Source organism: Pongo pygmaeus, chromosome 10 (genome assembly GCF_028885625.2).
Source record: "Pongo pygmaeus isolate AG05252 chromosome 10, NHGRI_mPonPyg2-v2.0_pri, whole genome shotgun sequence".
Taxonomy (NCBI): Eukaryota; Metazoa; Chordata; class Mammalia; order Primates; family Hominidae; genus Pongo; species Pongo pygmaeus.
Window position 1 is genome coordinate 4123001 of NC_072383.2, and position 17256 is coordinate 4140256.

A 17256-nucleotide genomic window follows, 5' to 3' on the forward strand; every position below is an offset into this window, starting at 1 on the left:
TTTGTTTCACATCTTGTCCTGAGTTTTACTTCTCTGAGTTTCTATTTTCTGAACCTAACTTAGGACACATGGCCTGACAAAGGATTTCTCTGATACTTTGGGGTTTAAGGTTAATGATGACAGTAGCCTCCATTTAAATGATTTGACAGATGTCTACTTTGCTGGGCATTTTACATGCATTATTTCATTTAATCCCATACCAACCACATAAAGAAGTGAGTTCAGAGAGGTTTCATCCAAGACCGTCTAGCTAGTAAATAGCAAAGCAAGGATTGCAACCCCGTCCCGTCTGACTCCACAGCTCATACACTTTACCATAACACTCAGCTCCGAGATGTAAGTCTGGGCTTTGTAAAGAGTCACATATCATTTTGACACCAAAACACTGGTATTTCCCAGACCTTCTTTTAAAAGCTTTTTATAATGAAAGTTTTCAAACATTCAGGAAAGTTATAGGAATAGGAAATGAACCCCCATCCCCCAGGTCTGGCAATTATACCAGTGTGCATCTATCCATTTCTCCTTTTTCTTTTTTTCCTGCAGTACTTTAAAGAAAATTCCTGACATTGTGTGTCATTTTGCTCCTAAATACTTCCATATGTAGCCTAAAAAGAGGGGAGAAGGGAGGTAGGAAGGAGAGGCTTCTTATATAACTGCAAAACAAAATACCTAAAACGAATAATAATTTCTTACCACCTAATACCCAGTTCAATTCAAATTTCTCCTAGTGTCTTAAAAACTGCTGTTTTATATTTGCCTTGCTCAAATAAGGGCCCAGAAAATTCATATATTGCATTTGGTTATATCTCCTAAGCCTTTTAATTAAAATTTTATCTGTTTTTTCCCTTTTCTGTGTCATTGATTGCTAAAGAAACTGTGCCCATTGTCCTGCAGAATATGCCACATTCTGGATTTAGTTGGATTGCTTCCCCATGGTGGTATTTAACTTGTTCTTCTATCGCCTGTATTTTCTGCAAAGGTATAGATCTAAAGGCTTGATGAGGTTCACTTTTCAGCAAGAATACCACATAGATGGTACAGGGTACTTCATATTGCATCATTCAGGAGGCATATACTACCTGGTTGTCCCAATTTTAGTGCAGAGAAAGGTTAATGTGTTTAGATTGGTTTCCAGGTATTTTGATGGCTCACAGAGACAAAAGATAGAACATTTAAATTCCACATTATCTTAGATTATCTGGACTGTCTACCATATTCCCTTGGATGCCAGGTTTGAAGGCTGCTCTGAGTTACATTTAAAAATCACAGTTTTGCAGCTTTAGTGGGGCTGCAGCCTTTGCCTAAAGCCTTCTTTGCTTAGGAGAGAAGAGTCTCATCTAAGATGTGGTAGAAGAGCTGTCACCCATTTATAAGTGTAGGCAATTTTTCCTTTAAATAGTATCCTGTGGGTGTGGTCCATATTCATGTCCAGAAATTAGAAAGCGCCTGGCGGACTCCCTCCAGAGGGGGGTTCCCAGAGACAGGAAGCATGAAGCAGTCAAGGAAGAACCTGGTGCAGGTCTTGCCCGCTGAGGGAGGTAGCTTGAGAAATTATGGGGTAGAGAACCTGGAGAAATGCAGCTACTCTCAGAAGGAGGGAACTGGAGGAGGCAATAAGTTGGCAGAACCTGGACTGAGGAAGAGACTAGTTAGACAGGCTGTATGCAAGGAACTTGATTCAGAGTGAGAAACCCTAGCAAAGCACAGAAAGAGTGCTTGGGACTTGGGAATTATCTGTGGAACTCAGCCAGAAGGGACTTAGCAGCATAGAGTCCTCAGCAGGAAGAGCTCTTATAAACAATCTATCCCACCCCTCTGTTTTGCAGATGAAGATACTGCGGCTCAGAAAAGAGAAGTCTCATTTAAAGTGACATAGGACTGGGCATGGTGGCTGACATCTGTAATCCCAGCTGCTCAGGAGGCTGAGGAAGTAGGATGTCTTGAGCTCAGGTGGTCAAGGCTGCAGTGAGCTATGATCCTGCCACTGCACTCCAGCCTGGGTGCCAGAGTGAGACCCTGTCTCAAAAAAATAAATAAAATAAAAAGTGACACAGGGCTGCAGCTAGTACAAGAGCCTAGTTCACCTGGTTCACACAAAGCCCTTCCCACTCTACCACACTGCACGTCTTTCTTCCTCAAGAACCAGTGGCTGCCGCAGGGAGAAGTCTGATGGGCCTGAGGTGAAGAAGTTCCGAGCCGAGAAGCCAGACTTCTTTTGTGGTAAACCAGATCCAGCCGAACTTCTGTGCCAAAGCTGGTTGCCTATAATTTGCTTAAGTCAGTATAGCTTGTGCCCTGTTATTCCTCTTACTGTGTGAACAAATTCACACAGACAACGATGTGCTGTGGATTAGAGTAACTAGAGAAGGTGAGGTGCAGGGTGGGGCCATACAGACCTTGATCTAGGTCTAAAGAATGTCACCTCCGCACATCCTCATGCACCGACCCATTGCAGCCATCAAGGCCGCAGGGCAGGAATAGACCCAGGCACTCCACAGAATGGTGATATTGCTCATGGTTTCTTGGCAAGAGATGCTCTCCTGGAGGGCTGGGACCTTCCATTAGTCACCTATATAGTCCTAGCCCTCAGCAAAGGAAGTGGCACATGATACTAAATGGTACTTAATAAATACAGGTGGTTGAGTGGGTGAGTGAATGAATGAAGAAATACCCAAGGAGGGAGAGCATCTTCATCATGACTTCATAGTCACCTTAATCTTCACCTCCTTTCTGATCTTGGCTTTGTGTCCAGAACAGGGAGCTTCCCATAGTGGTGCTGACTTGACTCCCTCCCCCCAAAATGTGACAAATCATGTATTCCCTCATTTATTTTTTTGTAAGTCAACATCCAAAAGCTTACGTAAAAAGTTTAACTATGTAGTTAAAATAGAAACACTTTTCAGATTATTATAAATATTAAAATTTTAAAATAAAATTATTCAGTCACATGTTTACATCCTATAGCCAATGGTAAATAGTTGCCATAAATATTTGATATGTAATATCTCACAGTAAAAAAATTATAAACAAAATATATTCTTCTGTTTGTTGTTGTTGTTTGAGACAGGGTCCCGCTCTATCACCCAGGCTGGAGTGCAGTGATGTGATTATGGCTCACTGCAGCCTCAACCTTTCTGGCCTTAGGTGATCCTCCCATCTCAGCCTCCCGAGTAGCTGAGACTACAGGTGTGCACCACCATGCCTGGCTAATTTTTGTACTTTTAGTAGAGATGAGGTTTCACCAGTTGTCCAGCCTAGTTTTGAACTCCTGGGCTCGAGCCATCTGTCCACCTCAGTCTCCCAAAGTGTTGGGATTGCAGGCGTGAGCCACCATGCCCAGCCCAATGTCTTCTGTGTAGTTAGAATTCTTTTATTGTTTCCTTTTCATTTTAAAATTATACTTCTATTTCACTTCACCTGCCAAAATTTTCTTCAACAAAAATGTGTTCAAAAACAATATTTTCAAGTTCCTGTAACTATTATGTTCTAGTTGTTGAGATTGCTCTGTATTAGGTTATAATGACAGTTATTTTTAGTATATAATTGATAAAAATATATCACACATTCTGATACCACTTAAAAAAAAGTACCAATATAGACAATATCTTGGTTCATAAAACAACCTAAATGAATTTAAAAGAATTGGAATAATACAGCGTGTTCTCCAACCACAGTGGAATCAAAGAGAAATAAATAACAGAAAGATAACAGAAAAATATAAAAACACTTCTAAATAATCCATGGGAAGAGAGGAAGTCTCAAGGGAAATCCAAAAATACATTGAACTGGAAAAAAAAATGAAAGTACTGCATATCAAATGTTATGGAACAGCGCTGGGCAGTGCTGAAAGGAAAGTATGTAGCCGCAAATACTTATATTAGAAAAGAGTAACAGTCTCAAATCAAAAACCAAATATCCCACCTCAAGAACCTGGAAAATAAAGGGCAAAATTAACCCAAAGGCAAGCGGAAGGAAAGAAATACCAAAGATAAGAACAGAAATCAATAAACTTTAAAAACAGAAAAGCAATAGATAAAAATTTGAAACAAAGAGAGCTGGTTATTTGAGAAGATCAATAAAATCGGCATACCTCCAGCAAGACTGACAAAGAGAAAAGACACAAATGACCAATATCAGGAATGAAACAGGAGATATCACTACAGACCCTGAAGGTGTCTAAATGATGATAAACGAATACTACAAAAAACTCTACTCTCATACATTTAACAACTTAGATGAGATGGACCAATTCCTGAAAAACACACACTATCACAGTTCACTCAAAATGAAATAGATCATCAGAATAACTCTATAACCATTTATAAAATTAAATCCACAATTTTAAAACTACCAAAACACAAATCTGCAGTCTAGATGAGTTTCACTGGAGAACTCTACCACCCTTTAGGGAGAAATTAATGCCAATTTTTTACAATCTCTTGCAGAAAACTGAAGAGGAAGAGTTTGGCAGATTTTATGAAGCTTCATATTACCCTGATATTAAAAGCAGAAAGAGACACTATAAAAAAGGAAGGAAGCAAGGAAGGGAAGGAGGGAGGGAGGGAAGGAGGGAGAGAGGGAGGGGGAAAGGGAAGAAAAGAAAGAAAAGGAAGCTGCAGACCAATAAATCTCATAAATGTAGACACAAAAATCATTGATAAAATATTAGCAAATAGAATTCAGCAATGTGTAAAAAGAATTATACACCATGCCAATGGGATTTATTTCAGGGAAGCAAGGATGGCTCAATATTTTAAAATCTCTCAATGTAATCAATCATATTATCAACCTAAAAAAGAAAAATTACATAAGCATATCAACCAATGGGAAAAAAAAGCATTTGACAAAATTCACCATCCGTTTATGATAAAAAAAAAGAACTCTCAGAAAAAAACAGGAATAGAGAGGAACTTCCTCAACTTGATGAATATCTACAAAAATCTGTAGCTAACATTATACTTACAGGTAAAAGACCAAATGTTTTCCCTCTAAGTTTGGGAACCTGACAAGGATGTCTGTTCTCAATACTCTTAGTCAACATAGTGCTGGAAGTTCTAGCTAGGGCAAAAAAGGTAAAAAAGGAAATAAAAAGCATACAGATTAGAAAAAAAAAAAAAACTATATTGCAGACGTCATGATTCTCTATGAAGAAAATTCCAAGGAATCTTCAAAAAAACTTCTAGATCTAATAAGTAAGTTTAGCAAATTTGAAGGATATGAGGTAAACATACAAAAGTCAATCAATTGTATTCCTATATTCTGGCACCAAGTATGTGGACACTAAAATTAATTACAATACCCTGTACAATTGTTCAAAAAAATACTTAAATCTAACAAAGCATGTATAGGATTTTTTTTACACCAAAAACCACACAATGCTGATGAAAGAAATCAATCAGATCTGTATAAACAAAGAGATATACTGTGTTTATGTATTGAAAGATTTAACTGATGTTAATCTTTCCTCACTCCTGTAATCCTAGCACCTTGGGAGACTGAGGTTGGGGGATTGCTTGAAGTCAGGAGTTGGAGACCAGCTGGGGCAACAGTGAGACCCTCTCTTATGCACCTGTAGCACTAGCTACTTAGGAGCCTGAGGTGGGAGGATCGCTTAAGCCCAAGAGGTTTGAAGCTGCAGTGAGCTATGATTGATTGCATCACTGCATTCCAGCCTGGGCAACAGAATGAGACCATGTCTCTAAATTGTAAAAATAAACAAAAAATATTTAACATAGGCTAGGAACGGTGGCTCACGCCTGTAATCTCAGCACTTTGGGAGGCTGAGGCGGGCAGATCATGAGGTCAGGAGATCGAGACCACCCTGGCTAACACGGTGAAACCCCATCTCTACTAAAAACACAAAAAATTAGCTGGGCGTGGTGGCGGGCGCCTGTAGTCCCAGCTACTCAGGAGGCTGAGGCAGGAGAATGGTGTAAACCTGGGAGGTGGAGCTTGCAGTGAGCCGAGATTGCACCACTGCACTCCAGCCTGGGCGACAGAGGGAGACTCCTTCTCAAGAGAAAAAAAAAAAAAAAGATTTTACATAATAAATTTGTCAATTCTCCCTAAATTGATATACAGCACAGTTCTTATTAAAAATCGCAGCAAGTTTTTTGGTAAATATACACCAGAGTATTTTAAATCTTATATTTTAAGGCAGAGGAGCTAGAACTGCCACAACAATTTGAAAGATAAATTGGGAGAAATTAGTTTACATGATTTCAAGACTTATCTTACAGCTACAACAAAAGAAGATTGTGTAGTGGAAGAAAAGACATAGGGACCAATAAAACAGAATAGAGAACCTGGAAATAGCTCCACACAAATGACCCCAACTGCTTCTTGACAAAGGTGCCAAAGGAATTCAGTGGAGGAAAGATAGCCTTTTCCTTCCTTCCTTCCTTCCTTCCTTCCTTCCTTCCTTCCTTCTTTCTTTCGAGACAGAGTTTCGCTCTTGTTGCCCAGGCTGGAGTGCAGTGACATGATCTCATCTCACCTCAACCTCCGCCTCCCGGGTTCAAGCGATTCTCCTGCCTCACCCTCCCGAGTAGCTAGGATTATGGGTACGTGCCACCACGCCTGGCTAATTTTGTATTTTTAGTAGAGATAGGGCTTCTTCATGTTGATCAAGCTGGTCTCGAACTCCCGACCTCAGGTCATCTGCCCACCTCGGCCTTCCAAAGTGCTGGGATTACAGGCGTGAGCCACTGCACCCGGCCGAAAGATAGCCTTTTCTATAAATGGTTTCGAAGTAATTAGACATCCACAGACAAACAAAATACAGAAGAATTTTTTTAAAAACCCTCAAGTCTCATACCTTATGCAAAAGTTAACTCAAAATGGGTCAAGATTTAAATGTAAAAGGTAAAGCTATAAAATTTTTAGAAGAAAATCATCAGGGCTGGGCACGGTGGCCCACACCTGTAATTCCAGCACTTTGGGAGGACGGCGTGGGCAGATCTTGAGGTCAGGAGATTGAGACCATCCTGGCTAACATGGTGAAACCCCATCTCTACTAAAAATACAAAAATTAGCCGGACGTGGTGGCCTGTGCCTGTAGTCCCAGCTACGTGGGAGGCTGAGGCAGGAGAATCACTTGAACCCGGGAGGTGGAGGTTGCAGTGAGCCAAGATCGGGCCACTGTGCTCCAGCTGGGGCGATAGAGCAGGACTCCGTCTCAAAAAAAAAAAAAAAAAAAAGAAAAGAGAGAAAATCATCAGGATTTAGGCATAAGCAAAGAGTTCTTAGCCTTGACACCAAAAGCTTTTACTCTGCAAAAGACTCTGTTAAGAGGATGAGAAGTCAAGCTACACAGACAGAGAGAAAATATTTACAAGCCACATATCTGATAAGATACTCATATTTGGATTATATACGGAACTCTCAAAACTCAGAAGGAAAAAAGTCAATCCAATTAGAAAATAAGCAAAAGACATGAAAAAATTCATTAAAGAGAATCTACAGATAGCAAATAAGTACATGAAAAAATATTCAATATCATTAGTCATTAGGGAAATGCAAAAAATCATAAGACAGAATTACATGCCTATCAGAATAGCTGAAATAAAAATATTTGAATTAGCTCATTGAACTCACCTGCAGCTCTCGGAGTTCCTGTGTCTTTCTTCGTTGTCGGAGCCAGGCCTACATGCCAGCAACCATGTCGAAGGGACCTGCAGTTGGTATTGATCCCTGCCCAGCTAGTCTTGTGTGGGTGTTTTCCAGCAAGGAAAAGTAGAGATAATTGCCAATGATCAGGGAAACCGAACCACTCCTACCTATGATGCCTTTACGGACACTGAACGATTGATTGGTGATGCCACAAAGAATCAAGTTGCAATGAACCCCACCAACATGGTTTTTGATGCCAAACGTCTGATTGCACACAGATTTGATGATGCTGTTGTACAGTCTGAGATGAAGCATTGGCCCTTCATGGTGGTGAATGATGCTGGCAGGCCCAAGGTCCAAGTGGAATACAAGGGAGAGACCAAAAGCTTCTATCCAGAGAAGGTATCCTCTATGGTTCTGGCAAATATGAAGGAAATGGCAGAAGCCTACCTTGGGAAGACAGTTACCCATGCTGTGGTCACAGTGCCAGCTTACTTTAATGACTCTCCACATCAGGCTACCAAAGATGCTGGAACTATTGTTGGTCTCAATGTACTTAGAATTATTAATGAGCCAACTGCTGCTGCTTATGGCTTAGACAAAAGGTTGGAACAGAAAGAAATGTGCTGATCTTTGACCTGGGAGGTGGCACTTTTGATGTGTCAATCCCTTGGTATTGAAACGGCTGGTGGAGTCATGACCATCCTCATCAAGTATAGTACTACCATTCTTACCAAGCAGACATAGATCCTCACTACCTATTTTGACAACCAGCCTGGTGTGCTTATTCAGGTTTATGAAGGTGAGCGTGCCATTTTGAGGATGGAATCTTTGAGGTCAAATCTACAGCCAGAGACACCCACTTGGGTGGAAAAGATTTTGACAACCGAATCGTCAGCCATTTTATTGCTGAGTTCAAGCACAAGCATAAGAAGGACATCAGTGAGAATAAGAGAGCTGTAAGATGCCTCTGCACTGCTTGTGAACATGCTAAGCATACTCTGTCTTCCAGCACCCAGGCCATATTGAGATCGATTGTCTCTATGAAGGAATCAACTTCTATACCTCCATTATCCCTGCCCGATTTGAAGAATTGAATGCTGACCTGTTCCATGGCACCCTGGACCCTGTAGAGAAAGCCCTTCAAGATGCCAAACCAGACAAGTCACAGATTCATGATATTGTCCTGGCTGGTGGTTCTACTCGTATCCCCAAGATTCAGAAGCTTCTCCAAGACTTCTTCAATGGGAAAGAACTGAATAAGGGCATCAACCCTGATGAAGCTATTGCATATGGTATAGCTGTCCAGGCAGCCTTTCTGTCTGGAGACAAGTCTGAAAATGTTCAAGATTTGCTGCTCTTTGATGTTACTCCTCTTTTTCTTGGTATTGAAACTGCTGATGGAGTCACATGGCCGTCCTCATCAAGTGTAATACTACCATTCTTACCAAGCAGACACAGATCCTCACTACCTATTCTGACAACCAGCCTGGTGTGCTTATTCAGGCTTATGAAGGTGAGCGTGCCATGACCAAGGATAACAACCTGCTTGGCAAGTTTGAACTCACAGGCATACCTCCTGCACCCCGAGGTGTTCCTCAGATTGAAGTCATTTTTGACATTGATGCCAATGGCATCCTCAATGTCTCTGCTGTGGACAAGAGTACAGGAAAAGAGAACAAGATTACTATCACTAATGACGAGGGCTGTTTGAGCAAGGAAGACATTGAACGTATGGTCCAGGAAGCTGAGAAGTACAAAGCTAAAGATGAAAAGCAGAGGGACAAAGTGTCATCCAAGAATTCACTTGAGTCCTATGCATTCAACAGGAAAGCAACTGTCAAAGATGAGAAACTTCAAGGCAAGATTAACGATGAGGACAAAGAGAAGATTCTGGACAAGTGTAATGAAATTATCGACTGGCTCAATGTGAATGAGACTGCTGAGAAGGAAGAATTTGAACATTAGCAGAAAGAGCTGGAGGAAGTCTGCAACCCCATCATCACCAAGCCGTACCAGAGTGCAGGAGGCGTGCCAGGACGAATGCCTGGGGGATTCCCTGGTGGTGTAGCTCCTCCCTCTGGTGGTGCTTCCTCAGGGCCCACCATTGAAGAGGTTGATTAAGCCAACCCAAGTATAGATGTAGCATTGTTCCACACATATAAAACATTGAAGGATCTAAATTTGTAGCAAATTCTGTGGCAGTTTAAAAAAGTTCAGCTGCTATAGTAAGTTACGGGGCATTCTCAATACTTGAATATGGAATATATGCACAGGGGAAGGAAATAACATTGCACTTCATAAACACTGTATTGTAAGTGAAAAATTCAATGTCTTAAATACAACTATTTAAAATTGGCACCATAAAAATATTTGAATTAATAATGCAAGAATGTTTCTTCTCACCACTCCAATTTGTCATTATACTGTAAGTCCTAGCTAGTACATTAAGAGAAGAAAAGGAAATAAAGGGTATAGAAATTGAGAAGAAAGAAAACTTTATTTGCAGATTACATGATTGTCTATGTAGAAAATTCAAAAAATTCACATACACAAAAACTTGATCTAATAAATGATTATACGAGGTTGCAGGATACCAGGTTAATATACAAGTCAGTTGCTTTCCTATATACCGGCAGTGAACAATTGGAATTTATAATTAAAAATGTATCACCATTTACATTAGCACCCCCAAAAATGAAATACTTAGGTATAAATCTAACAAAATGTGTGCAAGGAAACTACATGAGAAAAACTATAAAACTCTGATGAAAGAAATCAACAATCTAAGTAAGTGAAGAGAAAGTCTACGTTCACGAACAGGAAGACTCAATATGGTTAAGATGTCAGTTCTTTCCAAATAATCCGTCAGTTCCATGCAATCACAGTCAAAATCCCAGCAAGTTATTTTGTGGATATTAACAAACTGATTCTAAAGTATATATGGGAAGGCAAAAGACCCAGGATACCCAACAAATATTGAAGTAGATAAAGCACAAAGTTGGAGAACTGACACTACCCAACTTCAAGACATGCTATAAAGCTACAGTAATCAAGACTGTGGTGCTAGTGAAAGAATAGGCAAATAGATCCATGGAACAGAAGAGAGAGCCCAGAAATAGACCCATATAAATATAGTCAAATGATCTTTGACAAAGGACCAAAAGCAATCCAATGGAGAAAGGACAGTGTTTCCAACAAACATTGCTGAGAACAGTCGTACATACAAATAAAAAAAAAAAAAAAAAAAGATGCAGAACTTACCCTTTTCACAAAAAAAAATTAATAGTGGATCATGAACCTAAATGTAAAATACTAAACTGTAAAACTTTTAGAAGATAATATAAGAGAAAATCTAGATGATCTTGGGTTTGGTGATGACTTTTTAGATACAACACTAAAAATACAACCTATGAAAGAAAAATGTAATAACTTATATTTTATTAAAATGAAAACTTCTGTGAAAGATATTGTTAAGGGAATGAAAAGACAAGCCACAGACTGGGAGAAAATCTTTGCAAAACACATATCCGATAAAGAATTTGTACACAAAATATACAAAGAGCTCTTAACACTCAACAATAAGAAAACAAACAGTCCAATTAAAAAGTGGGCAAGCGGCCGGGCGCGGTGGCTCATGCCTGTAATTCCAGCACTTTGGGAGGCTGAGGCGGGTGGATCATGAGGTCAGAAGATCGAGACCATCCTGGCTAACGCGGTGAAACCCCGTCTCTACTGAAAATACAAAAAATAAGCCGGGCGTGGTGGCAGGCGCCTGTGGTCCCAGCTACTCCGGAGGCTGAGACAGGAGAATGGTGTGAACCCGGGAGGTGGAGCCTGCAGTGAGCCGAGATCATGCCGCTGCACTCCAGCCTGGGCGATAGAGCGAGACTCCATCTCAAACAAAAAAAAAAGTGGGCAAAAGATCTGAACAGACATCTCACCAAAGGAGATATACACATGACAAATAAGCATATGAAAATATGCTAATATCACACATGATTAGGGAATGCACATTAAAATAGTAAAATACCACGGCATATTCATCAAAATAATAGTGAAAATTCATAATACTGACACACCAAATGGTGAGGAGGAGGTAGAACAATAGCAACTCTCATTCATTGATGGTGGGAATGCAAAATGATATAGCCACTTGGAAGAATGTCTGTTTTTTTCTGTAAATAGTTTTTGGGGGAACAAGTGGTATTTAGTTACATGGATAAGTACTTTAATGGTGATTTCTGAGATCCTGGTGCACCCATCACCCGAGTGGTGTACACTGTACCCAATGTGTAGGATTTTGTCCCTCACCTGAATGTCTGTTTCTTAATGTCGTCTTACCACATGACCCAGCAGCTGCACTCCTTGGTATTTACCCAAGTAGTTGAAAACATATCCACACAAAAATCTGCACACGAATGTTATAGAGGATTTATTCTTAATTGCCACAACTGGGAAGCAACCAAGATGTCCTTCAGTAGATGAACAGATAAACTGTGATACATGGATTCAATGAAGTGTTATTCAGGGTGAAAAGAAGTGAGCTATCAAGCCATGAAAAGACATAGAGGAATCTTAAAAGCTTATGGCTATGTGAAGAATATCGATCTAAAAAAAATCACGTGCCGTATGATTTTAACTATATGAGATTCTAGAAAAGGTGAAATTATAGACACAGTAAAGATAGTAGTTGCCAAAGGGTGAGGGGGATGGAAGGATGAATAGGCAGAGCACAGAGGATTTTTAGGGCAGTGAAACTATTTTGTAGAGTGTATTTGGGTACTGTGTACATATTTTGATATTGTATGGGGATGCATGACACATTATGCATTTGATAAAATCCAGAGAACTATATAACAGGAAGAGAACCCTAGTGTAAACTGTGGACTTCAGTTAATAATATATGAATATCTAGATTATAATTAAGTTAATAATGTATCAAATTAGTTAATGAAAACTATAACTAATAATTTAGTGAATAATATATCAATATTGATTTATTTATTGTAACAAATGTACTACATTAATGGGAGATGTTGCTAATGGAAACTGCTGAGGTGGCAGGGGAAGAGAGGGAGAGGAAGTCTGTGGGGACTCTGCACTCTGTTCAATTTGTCCGAAAAAATATAACTGCTCAAAAATACATCTATTAACTCTTAAAAATAGTTAAATCTTCCATAAAGGAGAAATGTGTTTTTTTTTTAGATGGAATCTCACTCTGTTGCCCAGGCTGGAGTGTAGTGGCACTATCTCGGCTCACTACAAGCTCTGCGTCCTGGGTTCAAGCAATTCTCCTGCCTTGGTCTCCGAGTAGCTGGGATTACAGGCACCTGTCACCACGCCCGGCTAATTTTTTGTATTTTTAGTAGAGACGGGGTTTCACCATCTTGGCTAGGCTGGTCTTGAACTCCTGACCTCGTGATCCACCCGACTCGGCCTCCCAAAGTTTTGGAATTACAGGTGTGAGCCCGGCCCAGAAAGGAGAATTCTAATAATTCTAAATAATTTATGCAGATATTTCTCCCTCAAGGAGATGGGGCTTAACTCTTAACCATTTGAGTACTGGTCAGCACTCAGTAACTTGCCTTTGGACCGTAAAGTGTGGAAAGGGAGGAAAAGGTTAACGTTAGAGGAGAGAGACTGGCAAACGCCCTTACCCAGGTGATAAGGTTGACGTCATCAGTCATGTCAATTGCATGTATGTCCCTTTAATAACATGTGGTGAGAATGTCACTGCCTCTTTGTGGTAATCCTCCCAAAATCCATTACCCCAGTCTTGCCATGAGAAACACATCAAACAAGCCCAAATTGAGGGATATTCTACACAGTACCCGGCCAGCATTCCTCAAAACTGTCAAGGTCATCCAAAACAAGGAAAGTCTGAGAAAGTCTCACAGACAAGAAAAGGCTAAGGAGACATGACAAAGAAAAGTAATGTGGTATCCAGAGTCAGAAGGACAGTGGGGCAAACTAGTAACATGCGAATAAACTGCAGAGTTTAGTTAGTACAAGTGTGCCAGTACCGGCTCCTTAGTTGTGACAAAGGTTCCATACAGATGTTAACAGTAGGGGAAACTGGGTGAGGGGTGTATGAGAAGTCTGTACAATCTTCGCAACTTTTCTGGAAATCTAGAACTATCTTAAAATTAAAGTTTGATTTAAAATAATGTGGGAAAAAATAGTGACAGATCAAATGCTGGTGAGGATGTAGAGAAACTAGATCACTAATACAATGTGGAGGGAATGTAAAATGGTACCAACACTCTGGAAGAGTTTGGCAATTTCTTTAACATTTTAAACACACAGTTACCACACCACCCGACAATTGCATTTCTGGATATTTATCCCAGAGAAATGAAAACCTATGCTCTCAAAAAACTTGCACATGAATGTTTATAGAAGCTTTATGTGCAATAGTCCCATGCTGGAAACAACCTAGCTGTGCTTTAATGTATGAATGGTTAAACAAACTGTGATGTATTCACAGCAGGGAGTACTACTCAGCAGGAAAAAGGAAGGAGCTATTCATATACTCCACAACATGGATGGCTCTCCAGAGACTTATGCTGAGAAGAAAAAGCAATGTCAGAAGGTTATATATGTATGAGCCCATTTATTTAACATTCTTGAAATGACAAAATCATAGAAATGGAGATGAAATGAGTGGTTGCCAGAGATTAAGTTTGAGAGAATGAGAGGAAAGTAGTTGTGATTATAAGAAGCCAACTTCAGGAGTTCTGGTGGTGATATAAATGTTTTGTATCTTGACTGTATCAATATCAATATCCTGGTCTGCCCAACAGTGCAAGACCCTGTCTCAAAAAAAAAAAAAAAATAGTAATGTATCTCTTTTACTTTATTTGAGACGGAGTTTCACTCTTTGTTGCCCAGGCTGGAGTGCAATGGCGCGATCTCGGCTCACAGAAACCCCCGCCTCCCGGGTTCAAGCGATTCTCCTGCCTCAGCCTCTGGAGTAGCTGGGATCACAGGCATGCACCACCATGCCCAGCTAATTTTGTATTTTTAGTAGAGACGGGGTTTCTCCATGTTGGTCAGGCTACTCTTGAACTCCCGACCTCAGGTGATCCGCCCATCTCATATCTTTAATAAAATGAATAAGGCTTATTTATTTATTTATTTATTGAGACGGAGTCTCATTCTGTCGCCCAGGCTGGAGTGCAGTGGCGTGATCTCGACTCACTGCAATCTCCGCCTCTCGGGTTCACGCCATTCTCCTGCCTCAGCCTCCCGAGTGGCTGGGACTACAGGCGCCCGCCACCACACCTGGCTAATTTTTTGTATTTTTAGTAGAGACAGGTTTTCACCGTGTTAGCCAGGATGGCCTCGAGCTCCTGACCTTGTGATCCACCTGCCTCGGCCTCCCAAAGTGCTGGGATTACAGGTATGAGCTACCGCGCCCGGCCGAATAAGGTTTTTATCTTTAATTAATTCATGCACTCATGCATGATATTACTTGTTATTAGAGTTAGACAAGGAATAGCATCCATTCTATTTGTATTTTTCATTTTTGTAGAAGTAATGCTGGGAAACCTTGTTCACGTAAATAAGTTTGGATGGAGTTTTATTATAGCAATATGATTTAGCTCTCTGAACTCTTTCCAAGTTCTAAGCCAAAATAATATACTGCTCTATCATCAAGAATTATTTTTAATAATCTATCAGCTGACAACTCCATTAGGTCCTCTTCTGATATTGTTGAAAGCAAAGAATTGGAAAACATCTGACTTGCAAATATTTATTTCCTAGTCTTCGTGGTCATTAAGTCCTCTTTTTTTGGGAAATCACCTAAAATACTTTATCAAGACTTATTAAATGATAGTTAATTATGCTTGTTATTCTTTCTCACAAAGCCACCTTCTAATTTGATATACTTAAAAAGGGTTGGAGAAATTGAAATATTTTTCATTTCAATATAAGTTTACCAAAAGTATTTGTACATTGATTTTATATTATCATATACTTTATTTTTATTGTGGAAATTTTAAGAGCTGAAAATTTAGCACATTCAATTTATGGCACTTTAAGGTAATTGTTGAAGTGGGTCATAAAGTTGATCACCCAGAGTAGACTTATTCTTTGTCCCCCACCAAAACACTTAGTTTTCATTTTTCTTTTTTTTTCTTTCCTTTTTTTTTTGAGACGGAGTCTCTCTCTGTTGCCAGGCTGGAGTGCAATGGCGCTATCCCGGCTCACTGCAACCTCTGCCTCCCGGGTTCAAGCAAGTCTTCTGCCTCAACCTCCTAAGTAGCTGGGACTACAGGCATGCGCCACCACACCCAGCTAATTTTTGTATTTTTAGTAGAGACGGGGTTTCACCATGTTGGCCAGGATGGTCTTGATCTCTTGATCTCGTGATCTGCCCGCCTCAGCCTCCCAAAGTGCTGGGATTACAGGCATGAATCACCGTGCCCGGCCAGTTTTCATTTTTCAAGCCAAATCAATGAGTTAATATATGTCCCCAAGACAAACATTCTGCATTCTAATTCTAAGATAGTAGATATATTAGATAGATAGATAGATAGATAGATAGATAGATAGATAGATAGATAGATAGATAGATGATAGATAGATGATAGATAGATAGATAGATAGATGGATAGATAGATAGGTAGATAGATATTGATAGAACATGAAGCTGTACCATGAATTTATCACCTGGATGAAATAATGTGCCACCACCCTCAATACTTCCTACCTTCACTAACTTTATTTTATTTTCATGAGATTTGCATGATGGCAATATGTTCTTTGATAATCCTTGGGGGAAGGATGAGGGGAGTCATTAGACAAATATTGGTATCATATTTTTGCCTTACCACACAACCTATCTTGCCCTGTGTCTAATTCCATGCTTTGCCCGTCACAGACATATGTATAAGACAGAGAGAGACACAAAACCTTAGAGATTTATATTGCCTTCATTAATATTTTCAGTTGTCCTTTTTTGGATGCCATGGAAGTTTGTACACTTGGCCCAATGCACCATAGTAAGTAAGATTTGGGATGAGAGAGAGTTAACAGTTTTTTTTCTTTTTTGTAAAGTGGGGAAAGGGCTATTGAGAAAGGGCAGGCAGGACCAGAGAACCAGCCCGACCCCCCAGCTGCAGGTGCACTGTCTGCTAGATCAGTTCAGGGAAGGGCAGATATGGCATTCAGGGTCTGGAAATGGAGTGCCTTAAAACAATTCTTGCCCAAATACCCCCTGGGAAGTCTTCCTGTCTCTTCAGGGACACTCACACTCCAGGTTGTAAACGGTGATTCTAATACCCCCTCCTTGCAAACCACACCTAGAAATAGGTGTGTAGAAACCTAGAACATCTCATGAGCTTCACCAAGACCTTCTGAGCCACCATTTCCCCACTGTTCGAACCCTGACCACGGAACATCTCACAATGTGCAGGCAGCACATACCGTGATCAGTGCCACAACTTAGACTTGGTGCAATGGTGAAATACTGAGAAAGAAAAACCAAAGTGTCTCCAGGAAGTAAACAGCTCATGACAAGAGGCCAGACAGACCACACATGAAACAGATGCACCACACATGAAATGTGCACAAGAATACAGTGAAGATATTTACGCTTCTTGTTAAAAAAGATGGGGCAGACAGCTAGAGAGGGTG

The 17256-nt window shown here is 40.2% G+C and overlaps 1 pseudogene; it reads left to right on the forward strand.

The window, feature by feature from the left end:
- Positions 1-7660: 7660 nt before the first annotated feature.
- On the forward strand, positions 7661-9764 carry LOC129010880 (heat shock cognate 71 kDa protein-like; annotated as a pseudogene).
- The last annotated feature ends 7492 nt before the right edge of the window (positions 9765-17256 follow it).